This window comes from Nycticebus coucang, chromosome 3, assembly GCF_027406575.1.
Source record: "Nycticebus coucang isolate mNycCou1 chromosome 3, mNycCou1.pri, whole genome shotgun sequence".
Lineage (NCBI taxonomy): Eukaryota > Metazoa > Chordata > Mammalia > Primates > Lorisidae > Nycticebus > Nycticebus coucang.
The window spans coordinates 22,179,395-22,199,593 of NC_069782.1; the positions used below are offsets into that span (position 1 = coordinate 22,179,395).

The following is a 20,199-nucleotide window of genomic DNA, read 5'->3' on the forward strand; positions in this document are numbered from 1 at the left end:
CATCATCTTTAATCATCAGAGAAATGCAAAGCAAAACTACTTTGAGATATCACCTAACCCCAGTAAGAGTAGCCCACATAACAAAATCCCAAAACCAGAGATGTTGGTGTGGATTGGAGAAAAGGGCACACTTTTATACTGCTGGTGGAAATTTACACTAATACGTTCCTTCTCGAAGGATGTTGGAGAATACTTAGAGACCTAAAAATAGACCTGCCATTTGATCCTGTAATTCCTTTACTAGGTTTATACGCAGAAGACCAAAAATCACAATATAACAAAGACATCTGTACCTGAATGTTTATTGCAGCCCAATTCCTAATTGCTAAGTCATGGAAGAAGCCCAAGTGCCCATCGACCCATGAATGGACTAGCAAATTGTGGTACATGTATAACATGGAATATTATGCAGCCTTAAAGAAAGATGGAGACTTTACCTCTTTCATGTTTACATAGATGGAGCTGGAACATATTCTTCTTAGCAAAGTATCTCAGGAATGGAAGAAAACGTATCCAATGTTCACAGCACTACTATGAAGCTAATTTGTAGCTTTCACATGAAGGCTATAACCCAACTATAGCACAGGAATATGGGGAAAGGGCCAAGGAAGGGGAAGAGAGGTGGGAGGTTAGGGTGGAGGGAGGGTAATGGGTGGGGCCACACCTACGGTGCATCTTAGAATGGCGAAACTTACTAAAGGCAGAATACAAATGTCTACATATAATAACTAAGAAAATGCCATGAAAGCTACGTTGAACAGTTTGATGAGAATGTTTCAGATTGTATATGAAACCCGCACATTGTACCCCTTGATTGCACTAATGTACACAGTTATGAATTTAACAAAAAAATTAATTATAATAACAATAGGAGCTGATATAATCAATCCAATAAACTGCTGACACCTTAAAATAATTTTTTTTTTGGTTAACATAATTTAAGCATGCCCCAGAGGTTTAAATACAGATTCATGCATGCCATGAGATAAAAAAGGGTTGAGAAACGCTGCCTTAGAGAATTATGGAAGAAGCATTGGCTTTTGTGTTCCAGAGGACTCATCCTCCCCTGAAATTGATGGGCTCAGGGTCTGAGAACTGGCTGAGATGTGGAAACTGAATATCAATCTTCTCTCTGCTTCTTGGTCTCAACTAGTATAAGTTAAAAGAAATTAGTTTATTCGCTACCTGTTATGGCTTAAATTGTGTTCAGCCCAGAGTTCATATGTTGAAGTACTAAAGCCAGTGCCTTGGAATGTGACTTTATTTGGACATAAGGTCATTTGTAGATTTAATTAGTCAAAATGAGTTTCCATTTGGACTGCTGTTCTTATCTAAAGGAAAGTTTGGACCTAGAAATGTACACGGGGAGAATGCGTTGTGAAGATAAAGGCAGGGAGGGGGATGATGCTTCTTACAAGTTAAAGAATGCCAAAGGAAAGCCTGCAAAGTGCCGGAAGGTAGGAGAGAGTCAGGAAACAGGTTCTCATGGCCCTTAGAAGGATCAACCCTGTGGACGCCGTGGGCTCAGACTTCTGGCCTTCCGAGTTGGGAAGCAGTAAGTTTCTGTTCTTTAAGCCCCAGTTTGTGCTGCTGTGTTACAGCAGTGCTAGCAAACAAAGACCCATGTCTTTCGCCTCTGTGAACAGATGGCTAGTGCTTCTTTGTCCATTGCCATAAATTCCTGCAGGTCAAGCTCTCTGGCGGCTGCTGCGGCCTTTCTGCCTTTGATGGCTGTTACCCGCGTCTCCTGCTATTTTGGAATCCTGACACTCTCATCGACATCCCATCAGTGTTCTAGGACAGCCTTGAGATTTCCATGTGAGAAGTTAAATTCTGAATCCAGGAGGGTTCCTCCCCATTGTGAACGCTCCTCTGTCTAGCATTCTTTTTCCGTGCTTCTGCTCAGAACCTTCCAGGTCCGCTTCCATATGTGTTTTCTCAATACTAATGATATGTGTCAGGCTGCCTCAGCAGCTGTCTTGGTAAGTACGCTGTTTCCTCCCAAAGCAGGGACTGAGCTCCCCATTTGGAGGTATTGTGAGTGGCACAGGACCCCAGTTATTGGTCTAGGGGCAGTGTGGATAGGCAGGGCTGATTTTGAGGAGGGCATCCTCCTCAAGCATGTCCTTTGGCAGGTCTCCTTGCACCTGGAGGTGGGCGAGCAGAGTGCATGCTGCCAGCCCAGGGAGTGCAGCAGAATTGAAGGCCCAATGCTCTCATGGACACCTATGCAGTGTCGCCATCCCATGTATCACCCCCCACCCTGTCCCTATCAGAGCCCTGGTAGGCCACCTGCCAGGGCTGTGCAGTTGGTCTTCCTTTCAGCTAAGCTCCTCCATCCAATCTCAGGCCTGATTTCAGGATAGTCTATTCTTGGAATACAGGACATAAATGTCCCTTTCAGTACTGATATGGAGTTTTTCCGGCTTTTACAACATACCCTGAATTGATGGATGGCTAGCCCAAGGCTGCCATTCTCATTCTTCAAAGCTTCTAGGGTAGTTAACAAATACTCCAAAATCTTTATGTTTTGATTACCCTGTGTCTTTCATGTATTAGAGCTATTACATGAACTTGTACTTTTTCTTTCTCCTGCAACATATTACATCCACCCCAGGTAAAAGGTTTGAGGCATTGTCCTGCCGTAACATGCTGTGGGTGATCACCACTCATTTATCACTGGAATGTGGATCCTTGCTGCCCTCTGACCAGCAAGTGATACAGTTCCAGAGTCCCATTCTGAGGATTTCCGGCATGGTTTCTATTACCAACAGTCTTAGTTAGGGTTTCCCCTAAAGCAAACCCTGGGATACAGAACTTGGGTGTAGATAGTGCATGTGGAAGGTGATGCCAGGAAGAATAGGGAGGAAATGGGACGAGCTATGGGTTCTTTGGGTAGAAAGCTGTTGACATCAGCATGGCAGCCCTGGAGGAGAACCCACAGATGGGTCAAGGGGGCGTGGTGTCGCTTGGCAGGGTGTGTTATGAAGATTACAGCTATAAAACAGGAGCACAGAAACTAGCATATAGTAAGTAGTTAATAAATTTAGACTACAGAGTGTCCCTCAATTTGCCACATGCGGGGAAATGGGAAATGGTAGCTTAATGTACCTTTAGTTACAAAAATATCTATTACAAAATTTTACAAAGAGGTCACCAACATGTAGAGGATATTGTTTAAAATTCAGTAATGAATATTTTATAAGTGAAAGTATATTTACTTTCAAAATGGGAAAGTATATTTACATTCAAAATGGGAAAGTACAATTTCCCATTTTCCCTCATGTATGGTGACAATGTATTTTTATTGGTGGTTAATCATAATAGATTTTTGGTTTTCTTTACTAGTATGAAAGGTTTAGTATCAGGATAGCTTTAATTAGGGAACTCTCTTAACCCATTTGAAATGCGATTTGATTTTGGAAAATTTCCAAGTTCTTCCAACTCTCTGAAATGTATCTTTTCTTGAGAGAGTTATTCCCATAAGCCCTCGCTTATGATTGAACTATAACAATAAATGGTGACTGGCCTTTATTTAGCCTTGATGACCTAAATCTCGTCTTTGGGTCTTGCAGTGCAGTTATTTTGAAGCTAATCTCTTTACTCCATTTACTACCCTACTGTTTGTAACCTATTTTACTTCTTGTTAATGTGGTGAAAGAAAATTAAGATTTCTACCTTCCATTTCAAAAGAAACTATGTTATTTATGGGTTTCTTAGGCCTCAGGAAAATCCTTACTTACGAGTACAAATGATAATTATGACTCTCAGAAGAAATGTCTATGGTACTAGTGAAGCAATGATATAAATTTCAAATACATATTTTGATGTTTCCTTTGAAAAAATTGTTGTCTCTCCTTCTGCTTGCTTTCCTCATTATTTTGTCATTAGCTAGATCAAGGAAGTGAAATTAATTTTTCAAAGGAATCTTTCAAGGTGAAGTAATAAGGCAAAGGATCAATTTCATGATCAAAACTTTTGTGGAGAGCAAGGAAAATTAGGGAAGGGTGAGGAAAAGTGAGCGTGGTAGGAAAAAATATTTATAGAGCACATCATGCCTAATTTCATTTTTTTTTTTTTTCTTTTTTGAGACAGAGTCTCACTCAGTTGCCCCAGGTAGAGTGCCGTGGTGTCATCATAGCTCACAGTAACCTTAAACTCTTGGGCTCAGGCGATGCTCTTGCCTCAGCCTTCTGAGTTAGCTGAGACCACAGGTACCCACCACCACACCCAGCTAATTTTTCTATTTTTAGTAGAGATAGGGGTCTCACTCTTGCTCAGGCTGATGGCTTAAGTGATCCTCTTGCCTCAGTCTCCCAAGTAACTGGGACAGGCATGTGCCACCATGCCCAGCTGGCTAAATTTTCTATTTTTAGTAGAGGTGGGGTCTGGGTTTTGCTCAGTCTGGTCTCCAACTTGTGAGCTCAGGCAATCCACCTGCCTCAGCCTCCCAGAGTACTGGGATTACAGGCATGAGCCACCACAACTGGCCACTATCAAACTTTTAAGGCAGATTGTGTTATGGTCCATTCTTTAACTTTCAAGAAACACAGTCAACAGCAGCGCCCTTTCTGCCTCACTTGTGCAAGTTTCAACTTGCTCGGCTTATTGGTGTTGCCGGGGGGTGGGGGGGTGGTGGTGGTGGTCTTTATTTATTTTGTCCATGTGGATTTTACATTTCTTGATTTTTGTGTGTCTCGAAACCTTCATAATGACCTAAGTATCAACTCAACACTTTGGGGGTTTGGATAAGCCATAGGCTTAAAATTACAATTTGTGGGCTCATCTACCCCAAGCATTCATGCCTTGCTACCAAGGACCCTGGCAGACAGAAACTTCTTGGGGACTGAGGCCCAAGGTCACAAGAGCAGGCTTCTAGTAAAACCAGATCTCAGAACCGGTCTCCCAGACCCCAGCTCAAGGAGCTTCCTTCTCAGAGCAGTGTCCCAGGGGTCTCAGGATGGGGCCAGCTGTGCAAGAGGTGAGATAGCTGGGAAAGGACAGAGATCTACCATCAGGAGCCCTGCCAGGGCAGTCAGAGCCTCCTCTACCCCTAACGCCAGCTTCCTGGGAAATAAGCCTGCCAGGGTTCTCAGTGGGTTGCCTGTTGCCACATTCCCATGGACATGGGTGGGAATAGGATACAAGAGGGTGTGGGGATGAGTTGGGCCTGGAGGGAACAGTCAAGGGAGGGTGGGTGCTCAGGTTGAATGGGCCACTCTCACAAGCTGCTGGGCTTGCTTCTGCCTTCCCTGCAGTGCCAGCCCCTCGCTCATGCCTCTTACAAGAGAAGGGGGTGTCATTATGCAGCCACTTCCACCTTCCTGTCACCAAGGCCCCAGTACTAACTGTCGTGTCACTGTTGGCAGTATGCCCACTTCCAAGATGGCAGCAGTGGTGGTGTCTGGTGTGATTGGCGGGAAGGCTGTAGGCTCCTAAGGCTGCAGTGCCTGCCTGGTGAAAGGGTGGCTGGGGAGGAGGGTAGTGTGGAAGGGGTGCAATTACTGTATTCTGTGGTATTATTTTCTATGTGGATATCATTATTATTTTCTAGACTTATACTTTTAATGCATAAGCATAAATAAAAGACTTGCAAACATTTATATAAACATGGAATTAGCACTAGGCATGTGTAGTGCACATTCTTGTTTTCCTCTCAAAAACCTGGGCAAAAAAGTGCATATTACACCAAGCAAAATACAGTACCACTAACTAGGGACTTTCCACTTTAAGCAATCAAATACTTTCTTTGTCTTGCTTCCATGGGCACCTTGTAAAAACACCTTTGGTGGAATCCGAACCACTTGCAGCTTGGTGGTATACAATTCATGAGTCTCTGAATGTTCAAACAAACGAACTCTTCAACATTTTAATGTCTTCAGCTTTATCTTTTGTAGCAAAGTAATACTTACATCTTTATTGTTTATTGTCATTTATATATTTAAGTTTGTTTTCCCAGTTTTTTAAGGCATTATATTAATATATTACTGTTAATATTTTTACATGTGATGATTGTTACTGTGCTTAAGTTTTTAAGGAGAGAATCTTTTATCTTTTAGACCTGTGGACTGAAATATTTTCAGAAATGTTATGATGCTAGAGATTTTCTTCAAAGTGGGAGGGTATATAGATCAAACAAATTTGACCATAAGTTGATGATTTTTGAAGGAGGGTGATAAGGACATCAGGGCTCATTATACTATTCTATCTACCTTTGAATATGTTTAAAAATGTTCATTGTAAAGTGTTAATAAATCATTATGTGGTATATCATTAATGGGTGGTACTGAACTTCATTCAAAGTTAATTGTGCTTTCATTTTTCCAGTTATAGTTAATATTTTCGCAGCAATAATCACAGACACAGGGCAGATAATACAGAAACTATTTCTTTTGGCAAGGTTGTTTTGGGAAGAAGACTCTTAAATAAGTATTTCTTGTACTAAGGGGATTTTTAAGCTGAGAGTACCTTGAAAAATTTCTGGTCCAATTTCTATGTTTGCAAATGAGAGGATTAGCATTTGGTTGGCCTGGTTAGTTTGGATCATGACTCAGATTGTGGTCTGGGTTTTGGCTTTTGGTTCTAGATTTTTCTTCCTCTATCAGATGCCTGTCTGCAAAAGTAATATCTTTTAGCTCACTGTGACTCAACTGCTCATACAGACAGGTGAAGTGGCAAGGGAGTGTAAGTGTGGGGATCAAAGTTTAAAACACAGCTTTGCCATTTACTAGCTGGTAAAACCTAGAATGCTTTATTTTACCATCCTAAATTTTAGTTTTCTCATAAATTGAGAAAAACAATGGTTCATGTGAAATATGTGTTAAAATAGAGAGTAACAGAATCTACTTTCTAGAAACTTTGTAAGGATTTAATGAGATTATATACTTTTTTTTTTGGGACAGCATCTCAAACTGTCACCCTGGGTAGAGTGCCATGGCATCACAGTTCACAGCAACCTCATCCTTTTGCCTCAGTCTCCCAAGTAGTTGGGACTATAGGCTCCTGCCACAACGCCTGGCTATTTTTGGTTGTAGTTGTCATTGCTGTTCGGCAGGTCTGGGCTGGATTTGAACCTGCCAGCTCCGGTGTATGTGGCTGGCACCCTAGCCGCTGAGCTGTAGGCACCCAGCCAGATTATGTACTTTTAGCATAATAGTTAAATAGCAGGCACATGGTATGATAAATATGAATAATTAATATTGCCATTATTATTACTATTATTACTATCTTACAATCAGGGTAGAAAAAACTTTGAATTTTAAAATTTCAGTGGATAAACTGCAGGTTTATAATTGAGAATTCTCTATAGATGAGTATACATATATGCATATATATATTTATATGTAGACTGATGCATAAAGATACCATTTTTTAAAAAGCTTTGTTGAGATTTAATTTTCATATCATATATAGTGTTCATCAATTTAAAGAGTACAGTTTGATGGTTTTTAATATATTCACAGAGGTCTGAAATTACTACCACAATTTTAAGAATATTTTCATAACCCTAAAAAGAAGCTCCTCCCCTTTCCCCAGTCTCAGGCAACCACTAATCTACTGCCCCTTTCGATAGATTTGTCTATTTTGGGCCTTTCATGTAAGTGGAATCATATAATATGTGGTCTTTGTGATTGAGACTCCTTTCATTTAGCACACGTTTTCAGAGTTCAGCTGTTATTGCATGTGTCTGTACTTTATTCCTTTTCGATGCCAAATAATATCCCATTGTATGGGTCCTTTTACAACTTATAGAATACTTTATACTTTTCTATGTCCCTGTGTTTGGGGTGGAAGATGAATGAATTCAGCTCTATTCTACATGGCTATAAGAATTCTACACTTTTCTAAGGAACTGTAATTGTAGCTTTGAATCATAGGAAAAATAGTCACTACATCCATGCACCTCCTATTACCCAATTGTGATATAGAATGAAAAGTATAGAGAAAAGAGAGAAAGGGAAAGAAGAGAAAGAAAAAGGAATTAAGACATGGGAAGAAAGAAAAAGGAGAGTCAAAGGTAGTATTTACAGAAATAGAAAAAACAATTGTGTGGAAACATAAAAGGCCCCCAACACCAAAAGCAATCTTGAGAAAGAAAAACAAAGTTGGAGGCATCACATTTCCTGATTTCAAACTATATTACAAAGTTATAATGACCAAAACAGGATGGCATAAAAACAAATATACAGACTAATGGAACAGACTAGCGAGCTCAGGAATAAACCACAAAGGCAAGAGTCAAGTGTTGGTGAGGCTGTGGAGAAAAGGGAACACCTGTGTGTAAGCTGGTGTAGCCATTATGGAAAACTATATGGAGATTTCTCAAAAAACTAAAAATAAAACCACTGCATGACCCTGCAAACAATGCCTGTTCTGGGTACACACCCAAAGGAAATGAAACCAGTACCTTGTAGAGGTATCTCTGTTCCCATGTTCATTGCAGCATTACCCAAATAGACAAGATATGGAAACAGTTAAAGTGTCTATTGATAGATGGATGGATAAAGAAATTGTGGCTTATACATACACACAGAATATCATTCAGCCTTAATAAAGGAGGTCTTGCTGGTGACCATGAATGTGCCTAGATAGACGACTTATTCCTAAGTGAGGAATAGAAAGAAAAATACTATATGATCTTATATGCAAAATGTAAAAAACAGTTGCATACCTAGAAACAGAGTAGAATGGTAGTTACCAAAATCTGGGTTGGAGGACGAAGAAGAATAGGGAGATGAACATCAAAATGTAGAAATTTGTATTTACCTAGGGTGTATGTTTAAAGATCTAATATGCAGCAGCTTGAGGATTGTCATTAATACAGCGTACTGGATATTTGCTAAGAGAGTAGATTTTTAGGGTCACTCATCACCAGAGGGGGTCAATAAAGGTAACTACATGAGATGATGGGTGCGTTGATATATTTTTTTTAAGCAGGAGTAATAATGTCACTATGTATATATATGCGTATGAAAACATGTTGGGTGTTGTAAGTATATACAATCAAAAGGTAATTATTTCAACAGAGACAGGATGATACGTTTTTGGAAGGCTATTTGGGAGATTCCTGTACTGGGTGAGATGTTGACATTGACATACTAACAACTCAAAAATTGGAAAAACCTATGAATCACACCTTCATTTTATAATGGTAGCTATACTTTTTTGACCATTAGCTCCGATATTGTCCTTAACCTGATAAGTATAGCATAGATAAAAACGTCAATGTTAGGCAAAGGCCTCCCTGCATTTGAAGAGCAGGTTTTCATTTATACGTGTCTTTGGGATAGAAAAGAAAATAAAATTCTCAGGAATTTAATAATTCTATATTGGATTACATAATTTTCACTTGTATCTTTTAAAATACATTCCTTTTAAAAGTGACTTGAGGAGTGCAACAGTCATATTATTCTGAGTTCAACTCTCAGGGTTATAATCCTACATCCCATTTGCTGCATGTCCACCTAGGATCCTAGATGATCAGTGCTAGCAGGTCCCTGTTAATCCCAACTTCAAAGAAACTAGAACTTTGTAAACATAACACCATATCCCCTCTTATTTCCTTTCCTCCAAAATCCTACAATTTGTTACCATGTTGCTTTAGTTGTTACTCTTTTGAGTGAGCTTTTGGGCTAATACTTTATTGACTAAATAAGGTTTGTATCAGAATAGGCAGGTTAATTAAAAAAAAATTATTTCTATGGAGAAGAGAAAACATTTTCTAGTGCTATTAAAAGCAAAAAGGAATATTTCACCTACTCCCTTGTTAAAACTGAAGTCTGATTTTAATGGAAGAGTATCAAAGCAGAGAAACAGTTGAGAACACCACTGCTATCACTTTTTATTCACCTTCTGCTGGGAAGCTGAATAGTGTCCCTTGCTGCTGATGCTTGGGAGGATATAACAACTTCTCTTTACAAAGAACATGGAGCACTTTTCCATGAAGCAGCTGGAAGAGCACATGACCGAATTTAGGGAACTGGGCTGGTCCAACATTGCTCCTCATATTAATTGTTGAAAACGCCACCAGGGGGTTGCTATCGCTAATCTGATCACCGCTTTAGATGTTTCTCAATTCCTGCTTTTGACATTAGCAGCCAGTGAGAACAGGCCGGGCAGGTTTAGGGAGCAGTAAGTGGTTCTGATTGCTGTGGCTTAGGCAGCGTGGGGCTGAGCCGTGGGGGCAGGGGGCGGGGGTCGCCTGGGGAGGTGGCAACAGCACCAGCCTCAGGGCAATTTTATGCCCAGGGGAAATTAAACACAGAAATGATGGTGCTTGAAAATTATCAGTGACTGCTCCCAACAGTGCTCATTATTTAGCATAGCAGAGAAGGCCCACCAGGGTTCCCACCCCTCCAAGCCTTTCATCAGAGCCATCCTAAGTGTTTTCTGCACCCAAAACATGCCTTGCATTTTCTTTCTTTTACGCCTGTTCTTATGCTGTCTCCTTGTCTGGCTACTTGACTGTGCCCTTGAGTTTGTATGCTGCACACTGTAAACTCTGCCTTCAGGCAATATTTGCTCCCTTCTCTGTGCTCCAAAGCACTTTTGTGGTATTTTAGTTATCACATGGCACATTCCCTTGTGGTTGTTTGCTTACATATCCTTTTTTTTTCTCTTCTAGATTTTACTTTCCTGAAGGACAGGGGCTATGTTTTATTTATTGTTACATTTTATACTCCTGGCACTGTTGATGGCCTACAATAAATGTTTGTTGAATGGAAGGCAGGAATAGACTAAGGAAGTGCATACAGGGGAAAAGACAAAAATAAAATGTATTATTTAAAGGGGCGGCGCCTGTGGCTCAGTGAGTAGGGCGCCGGCCCCATATGCCGAGGGTGGCGGGTTCAAACCCGGCCCCGGCCAAACTGCAACAAAAAATAGCTGGGCGTTGTGGCGGGTGCCTGAAGTCCCAGCTACTCGGGAGGCTGAGGCAAGAGAATCGCCTAAGCCCAAGAGCTGGAACTGGCTGTGAGCTGTGACATCACGGCACTCTACCAAGGGTGACAAAGTGAGACTCTGTCTCAAAAAAAAAAAAAAAAAAAGTATTATTTAAAAAAGCAGTTGTACCAGATTATTTCACTGAGTTTTACTTTGTATCCAACACTGTCTGATGATAGAATGAAATATGTGGATAACTATACAGATATTACTAATTAAGTATAAGATTTGAGAGTAATAAAAATAAATACCTACCTGCACCAGATACCACTTAAGGTAAAGGGGAAGAAGGTGGGATGAAGATAGCCCAGTTCATTGACTCTGCTGGCCAAGACAGATCAATCAAATTCCATTCCTTATATAATGAGTTACGTTAAATATATAGCAAAGGATCATCATTTGTGGTTCTTACCAGCCCTCTCCAGAAAAATACCATAAGCACAAATTTCTACTCATTGTACATTACTTGTTTGGAAAGACATCTTTTGGACAAAAGTCACAACGAGAATAATAAGACATTAGAATGATTTCCAAATACCACAAGCACTGGATGAAGAGAATGTGATGATATGGATAACTAGATTATTCACGGGAGGTCCTTTTCCCTTCCTTCCCAGACCTGGTTCTGCCTCATTTCTGGCTGTGTGGATTGACATGACTTTTTAGGGTCAAGACCAGACTTAATTTATCACAGCACATAAACATACAGATGCTTGGTCTACCCTTAAGAATTTGTGAGTGTCAGCTCAGCACCCGTAGCTCAGTGAGTAAGGGCGCCAACCATATACACAGAGGGTGGCGGGTTTGAGCCTGGCCCGGGCCTGCTAAACAATGACAACTGCAACCAAAAATAGCCGGGTGTTGTGGCAGGCACCTGTACAAGAGAATGGCTTAAGCCCAAGAGTTGGAGGTTGCTGTGATCTGTGATGCTGTGGCACCCTATGGAGGGTGACATAGTGAGACTCTGTCTCAAAAAAAAAAAAAAAAGGAAAGAGTTTATGAGTGTGGCTAGAATACCCACAATGTTTAACATACCCCATAATTGATTCGTGTTTGAAACTTCTGATTTTGGTCTTTTATGTTTAACATATCCCTGAAGTCAAATAACTCTATGTCACCTCTCCAAGATCCCACCATTCTCGGCTTCTGTCGTTTGTCAGAAGAGTGGAATTTGGAGATTCAGCCTTTCTTTCTGTTGAGATCTTATTGGTTCATGCATCTGGTGCATTCATTTGTCAGATATTAATGGAACATTCTTTTGAGTTAGCTGAATTGTGTTCTCCTGCCCAATTCATATGTTGATGTCATAACCTCCAGCACCTCATAATATGACTGTGTTTGGAGATAGGGTCTTAAAAAAGGTAATTAAGTTCCAATGAGGCCATTGGGCTGGGGCCCTAATCCAATGGGACTGGTGTCCTTCTAAGAACAGAGTTGAGAGGGAGAATGCCGGGAAGACACAGAAAGAAGAGGGCCATTTGGAAGCCAAGTTGTGAAGCCTCCGCAGAAATGGACCCTTCCAACACCTTGACTTCAGACCTTTAACCCTGGAACCTTGAAAAATTAAATTTCTGTGGTTTAAGTTGCCCGGTGTGCGACACTTTGTTATGGCCCTGCAAAGTAACGCATCCCTAATCTTTGTTGTGTCTCTTCTGTGTGCAAGGCACTCTACAGCGCTTCCTGAGCTGTCCAGAATGTTGCTAGCTTTTGTGTATATAGACGGGAAAAGGAGGAAAGACAGACCTGAGGAACCAGGAGCATTCCTGATGCTGTCCATCTTCCCTGCTGAGCACAGACTTAGAATTCCTTTCCTATAACTCTCATTCAGGAGGAAACAGTTGGCATTCTTAATGCTTAATTCTTTCCTTTTTTCTTTTTCCCTTTGAGTGAGGGTCTTGCTCTGTTTCCCAGGCTATCATGCAGTGCTGTTATCATAGCTCACCACAACCTCAGACTCCTGGGCTCACGTGATCTTCCCGGAATACCTCGTGAGTAGCTGGGACTATAGGCACCACCACCACGCCTGGCTAGTTTTTCTATTTTTTTTTTTTTTTTTTTTTTATTGTTGGGGATTCATTGAGGGTACAATAAGCCAGGTTACACTGATTGCAATTGTTAGGTAAAGTCCCTCTTGCAATCATGTCTTGCCCCCATAAAGTGTGACACACACCGAGGCCCCACCCACCTCCCTCCTTCCCTCTTTCTGTTTCCCCCCCCTAACCATAATTGTCATTAATTGTCCTCATATCAAAATTGAGTGCGTAGGATTCATGCTTCTCCATTCTTGTGATGCTTTACTAAGAATAATGTCTTCCACGTCCATCCAGGTTAAAACGAAGGATGTAAAGTCTCCATTTTTTTTAATGGCTGAATAGTATTCCATGGTATACATATACCACAGCTTGTTAATCCATTCCTGGGTTGGTGGGCATTTAGGCTGTTTCCACATTTTGGCAATGGTAAATTGAGCTGCAATAAACAGTCTAGTACAAGTGTCCTTATGATAAAAGGATTTCTTTCCTTCTCTTTTTTTTTTTTTTTTTATTGTTGGGGATTCATTGAGGGTACAATAAGCCAGTTACACTGATTGCAATTGTTAGGTAAAGTCCCTCTTGCAATCATGTCTTGCCCCCATAAAGTGTGACACACACTAAGGCCACACCCTCCTCCCTCCATCCCTCTTTCTGCTTCCCCCCCCATAATCTTAATTGTCATTAATTGTCCTCATATCAAGATTGAGTACATAGGATTCATGCTTCTCCATTTTTGTGATGCTTTACTAAGAATAATGTCTTCCACGTCCATCCAGGTTAATACGAAGGATGTAAAGTCTCCATTTTTTTTAATGGCTGAATAGTATTCCATGGTATACATATACCACAGCTTGTTAATCCATTTCTGGGTTGGTGGGCATTTAGGCTGTTTCCACATTTTGGCAATGGTAAATTGAGCTGCAATAAACAGTCTAGTACAAGTGTCCTTATGATAAAAGGATTTTTTTCCTTCTGGGTAGATGCCCAGTAATGGGATTGCAGGATCAAATGGGAGGTCTAGGTTGAGTGCTTTGAGGTTTCTCCATACTTCCTTCCAGAAAGGTTGTACTAGTTTGCAGTCCCACCAGCAGTGTAAAAGTGTTCCCTTCTCTCCACATCCACGCCAGCATCTGCAGTTTTGAGATTTTGTGATGTGGGCCATTCTCACTGGGGTTAGATGATATCTCAGGGTTGTTTTGATTTGCATTTCTCTAATATATAGAGATGATGAACATTTTTTCATGTGTTTGTTAGCCATTCGTCTGTCGTCTTTAGAAAAAGTTCTATTCATGTCTCTTGCCCATTGATATAAGGGATTGTTGGCTTTTTTCATGTGGATTAATTTGAGTTCTCTATAGATCCTAGTTATCAAGCTTTTGTCTGATTGAAAATATGCAAATATCCTTTCCCATTGTGTAGGTTGTCTCTTTGCTTTGGTTATTGTGTCCTTAGCTGTACAGAAGCTTTTCAGTTTAATGAAGTCCCATTTGTTTATTTTTGTTGTTGTTGCAATTGCCATGGCAGTCTTCTTCATGAAGTCTTTCCCCAGGCCAGTATCTTCCAGTGTTTTTCCTATGCTTTCTTGGAGGATTTTTATTGTTTCATGCCTTAAGTTTAAGTCCTTTATCCATCTTGAATCAATTTTTGTGAGTGGGGAAAGATGTGGGTCCAGTTTCAGTCTTTTACATGTAGACATCCAGTTCTCCCAACACCATTTATTGAATAGGGAGTCTTTCCCCCAAGGTATGTTCTTGTTTGGTTTATCAAAGATTAGGTGGTTGTAAAATGTTAGTTTCATTTCTTGGTTTTCAATTCGATTCCAAGTGTCTATGTCTCTGTTTTTGTGCCGGTACCATGCTGTCTTGAGCGCTATGGCTTTGTAGTACAGACTAAAATCTGGTATGCTGATGCCCCCAGCTTTATTTTTGTTACAGAGAACTGCCTTAGCTATACGGGGTTTTTTCCGGTTCCATACAAAACGCAGAATCATTTTTTCCAAATCTTGAAAGTACGATGTTGGTATTTTGATAGGAATGGCATTGAATAGGTAGATTGCTTTGGGAAGTATAGACATTTTAACAGTGTTGATTCTTCCCGTCCATGAGCATGGTATATTCTTCCATTTGTTAATATCCTCTGCTATTTCCTTTCTGAGGATTTCATAGTTTTCTTTATACAGGTCCTTCACCTCCTTCGTTAGGTATATTCCTAGGTATTTCATTTTCTTTGAGACTATGGTGAAGGGAGTTGTATCCTTAATTAGCTTCTCATTTTGACTATTACTGGCGTATACAAAGGCTACTGACTTGTGGACATTGATTTTATATCCTGAAACATTACTGTATTTTTTGATGACTTCTAGGAGTCTTGTGGTTGAGTCTTTGGGGTTCTCTAAGTATAAGATCATGTCGTCAGCAAAGAGGGAGAGTTTGACCTCCTCTGCTCCCATTTGGATTCCCTTTATTTCCTTGTCTTGCCTAATTGTATTGGCTAGAACTTCCAGCACTACGTTGAATAGTAAAGGTGACAGAGGACAACCTTGTCTGGTTCCAGTTCTAAGAGGAAAAGCTTTCAGTTTTACTCCATTCAGTAAAATATTGGCTGTGGGTTTGTTGGTTTTTCTATTTTTTGAAGAGACAGTATCCCAGCATGTTGCCTAGAGTGGTCTCAAACTCCTGGCCTTGAGCGATCCACCTGCCTTGGCCTCCCAAAGTGCTCAGAGTAGAGGTGCGAGCTGGTGCAGCCAGCCAGCTTTCCGGTTTCATCTTTCGTTATTATGCTCTCCTCACTATGCCTCTGTCACACTGATCCCCTTTTGTGCCATGCTCTTTACTGTGTCTAACTGTTCTCTCCATCTTCCAGTTCTGTATTTTGCTTATTTTTTGTTTCAACTCAGATATCACTTCGTAGAAGTTTCGTCTTAAACGTCCTATATAAGGTGAATCTAAAGTTACTCTTTGACTGTCTCCTCTTATGATTTCTTCTTTTTTTTTTTTCAGTTTTTTTTTTGGTGGGGGGGCGAGGGCTGGGTTTGAACCCGCCACCTCTGGCATATGGGGCTGGCGCCCTACTCCTTTGAGCTACAGGCACCACCTCCTCTTGTGATTTCTTCTGCGGCACTAACGGTCTGGATTTCTCTTGTGTGCTTATTATCTGATCCTTTACTACAATGTGGGAGCTCCATGAATATATTGACCTTTGCCATCTTCTTCCTTGTTCTAATCTCAGCACCTGCAGAATGCCTGGAATATAGTAAGTGTTTGACAAATATTTGTTGAATATGTGAGTGGATCTTTATTTTACAGAAGAGGGAACCAGGGCTCAGAGAAGTTAAATAACGGGGTCAAGTCACATAGGTATGAAGTGGTAGAAACAGGTTTCAAACCCAGGCAGCTTGATGGCAGAGCCATTGTCACGCCTTAACGAGGGAATGTTGGTGTATAGGCAGAAGGACAATCAATGTCTACTGTCATAGAAAGCGTCATATGATAAAGGGCTCTGATGTTGGTATCAGAAGTCTTATGTTCATCTCTGGCTCTGTCTAGGGTAGCAAGAAAACGTCATTCCATGTAGACTGACAGTGGGGGAAAGGTGCTATCAAAACAGTAATTTGGAGCTGTACTGGCAGGCCTGGAATAATCCTGGGGAAGGGTGGGGGCAAATAACAAATGTCTACCCCAGGATTCTAGTAAGTTCCCCACTGTGTGGGAACTCTGCACATGCCTTTCCTGCAGAGGCGATTTCTTCTGACATTATCTTTTGCAGATTGCTTGAAATATTGAAATGCAATTTTTTCCAGGCATATTAAATTTGAAATGAAAATTGTAAGGACAGCTGGCATGCAGATAATTGCTAAATGTGAAGTCTGACAGCACAGACTGACAGTTGCGAGAATATGATAATATTTTCTGCTTAATAGATGCAAAATCATGGATTGACTGTGTTGGGATTCTTTTCCCACTTCTCGGTATAAATGACTCTTTTCATTCATCCCCAACCTGTGTCTAGTAATTGTAGACAATAGTAATTTTTCTCTAGCTATGCTATAAACTAGGGTTAAAGGTTATAGCACTTTTCCGGGTAAGATATTTCTAAGAACATCCATGTTTTTTTTTAAACGTCATCTTTATCTAGAGGAAAATATGAGTGACTTTGTCTATCAGCTGTCTGTCCATTTATCAGCTCAAAGATAATTTACTTTTCCAAAGGGTAATCATTCTTTTATAGGGGAAAGCCTCATTCTTCAAAAATGAAAAGTAGATAGAGAAAAAATTATATAATGGCAAAATGACGGGCTGGAATTTAGAGATTCAGCATTTCTTTCTGTTGAGATCTGATTTGTTCCTGCATCTTGTGTGTTCTCTTGTCAAACATTAATGGAACATTCTTTTATGTAAGAAATAAGGTTTAAGTAGAGTAGAAAGTATATAGGACCCAGGAGAAAACCAGGGCTCTCATTCTGACTCTGTTTCTCGGTAACTGTGATTTGGGCTGAGACACGCATCCATTAGGAATCATAGTTCTTTCTTGACTTTAATGTGGGGATAATGGAATCTTCCTTGGTTGCCTTTCAGGATTATAGTAAGGATTGAAAGAGTTCTGCAAATGATAGCTCTCTACATAAATGTTAATTTATTATTGTGTGCATGGAACTATTTCATATGGAAGTTTTTTTTTTTTTTAAATTATCAGTTTTTTAAATATACTTTGGTTTAGCATTCTAGGTCCTGGAAGCATTTTAAGACTGTTATGATTTATAAAGGGCCTTGAAATTCCCTGAGGCCAGCTTATAAATAGTAAGGGCATTACTATTGTTTACTTATGGTACGTTCTTATTTATTTCCTAAAGTGGAAGATTTAAGAGAAGCTAGTTTGGCTCTTTGTATTCTTTAGAAATAATCCTGATTTTAGGACAAGGAAATTTGCAAAAGTATAACAAGGTAAAATGACTTTTTTTTTCCTTAAAATAAACTATATGCATATGACTTATAAAAACTACTTAAAATTTGAACTTCAAGACTGGGGCAAGTGAAAAAAAAAGAAATTTCTTACATGCTATACTGATAATATGAATGATTTTTTGCTTAATAGTATATATTATATGTAATTAAAGAGTATTTTTTGCAAGGAGAGATAGATCTGTAGGCTGCAACGTTAGACTTTCAGAGGTATGAGACAATAAATTCAATATGTATTAGATTTCTTTTTTTTTTTTTATTGTTGGGGATTCATTGAGGGTACAATAAGCCAGGTTACACTGATTGCAATTGTTAGGCAAAGTCCCTCTTGCAATCATGTCTGTATTAGATTTCTATTTGAACATATACCTCACTAAATTTAGGATATAGGCCATAAGGTCATCAGCTAGACTAGAACAGGATTCAGAAGCAAGAGTTCTAATTTTAACTGTAAGAAGTACAGTTTAGTTGTTTCATAGATAGATTTTTGAGACATTCTGTTTTTTGAAAATCACTTCTGCCACTTATTTGCTGTGTGACCTTGGGTGAGTTTCTTGACCTAGTTTCTTCAGTTTAAAAGTAAGATAATTATAGTACTTACCTTAGAGTTGCTGTAAGAATTAAGGGAGACGATGGCACACAAATTATTTATCAGTTTAATATTATCATTGCCACCACTGTCACCGTCACCATCATAATCATGATTGCTGTCATCACCAGTGCCACTAATTAATAATCTTAGCCAAGTCATAATCTCTCTTCATTAAGTTCTTGCGCTTAAAAAATGAGAGGACTGAACTAGTCCTCTAGTTACTAGTTGATCTCCACGTAGCTATTGTTATTGTTGATGTGAAATAATGTTTTAAAGATGATGTAGTGCTTTGTACAAGCCTAATAATCATCATCGTCATCATCTTCCTCCTCTGCGCCCCCCCCACCCCCCGCCCCATTATGGTCTTTCAAGCTCTGAAATGTTATAAAAGACGAAACTCCGTCTGTGGTGTTAATCCTTGGCTCTCCCGCCGTCTTTGGACTAAAGCATTGTTTGGCAAGCCCTCGTTTTGGCTTTCTTCATTATTACTCTGTATTTACCCATTGTATATAGCAAATTTTATACACTGGTTCCTGAAGGCAGGGCCCAAAGAGGAGGAAGAGGAAGAGGCCTGGGGCTGAGCTTGGCTTACCCAAGGCTTTTTCCTTTTTCAACCAAGGACCCAAGGGCTGGGCTACACACTCAAAGTAATTAGACACAGCTGACCACAAGCTTGTTCGTCCCTTATAAAGCCTCCTTGCTGCTCCTTAATGAAGCTTTTGTCTCTCTGGAAGACAGAAAGTTCTGTTTGGAGGACTCCAGCCTTAGAGCACATCGGAGAGGGTTGTCATTGCCTGGGGAAAAACCAAGCTGAATTTCTGTTCAGACAGAAATTGATTTGTGAAGTGCAGGGAAATAAGAGGTGTACCTTTCAAATAATATTGAGGACCTTGTGGTGAAGTCATGTGTATGAAATTAAAAAGTAAATCGGAGGTCAGGCGTGCAGTGGCTCCTGCCTGTAATCCTGAACTCTGGGAGGCTGAGGCAGGTGGATCACTTGAGCTCAGGAGTTTGAGACCAGCCTAAATGAGAGTGAGACCCCGTCTCTACTAAAATGAGAAAAACTAGCTGGGCATTGTGGCTGGGGCCTGTAGTCCAGCTACTCAGGAGGCTGAGGCAAGAGGATTGCTTGAGCCCAAGAGATTCAAGTTGCTGTGAGCTATGATGTCATGGCACCCAACCCAGGGTGACAGAGTGAGACTGTTTCAAAGAGAAGAAGTAGTTGCATTTTGGGAGCTGCATTGAGAAGTCTCTGTTAACATTACTGATTTAGTACTTTGTCCCCATCTCAGCTGTAGCTTGTACTCTTTTATTTAAAATATGGAACACTTCACGATTTGCGTGCGTCCTTGTGCAGGGGCCATGCTAATCTTATCTGTATCGTTCCAATTTTCGTGTGTGTGCTGCTGAAGCAAGCACAGCTTGTGCTCTTCATCCCTGTGGCACGTTACAGAAAATCAGGAAAGGTCTTCTGCTAGAGCAGGGAAGGGGTAGTTGCCTGGTCCTACAGAGCGGAGTAAAGTATACGCACTTCCTTAAATTGACTTGCAACTATTCCTGGTGTTCAGTTCCGCTTTCAAACTCATGTCCAGAGGCATCTAATGCCACCTGTTCCCAAGCCCTGTGGACATTTGTGTTGTGTACATTATGTTACTTTCTCGGCTCTTCCCACTTG

At 40.4% G+C, this 20,199-nt stretch overlaps 1 protein-coding gene and 1 non-coding gene across 6 annotated transcripts in view; one reads left to right on the plus strand and one right to left on the minus strand.

Annotated features, from left to right (window-relative positions):
* The window catches only part of ANKS1B (ankyrin repeat and sterile alpha motif domain containing 1B), a 1,177,049-nt gene that overhangs the window by 62,639 nt on the left and 1,094,211 nt on the right, over positions 1 to 20,199 (plus strand). The gene's annotated exons all lie outside the window — the stretch shown is intronic.
* On the minus strand, positions 19,839 to 19,943 carry LOC128582761 (U6 spliceosomal RNA). Its single transcript, XR_008379206.1, has one exon. It is a non-coding gene; the product is annotated as a U6 spliceosomal RNA (small nuclear RNA).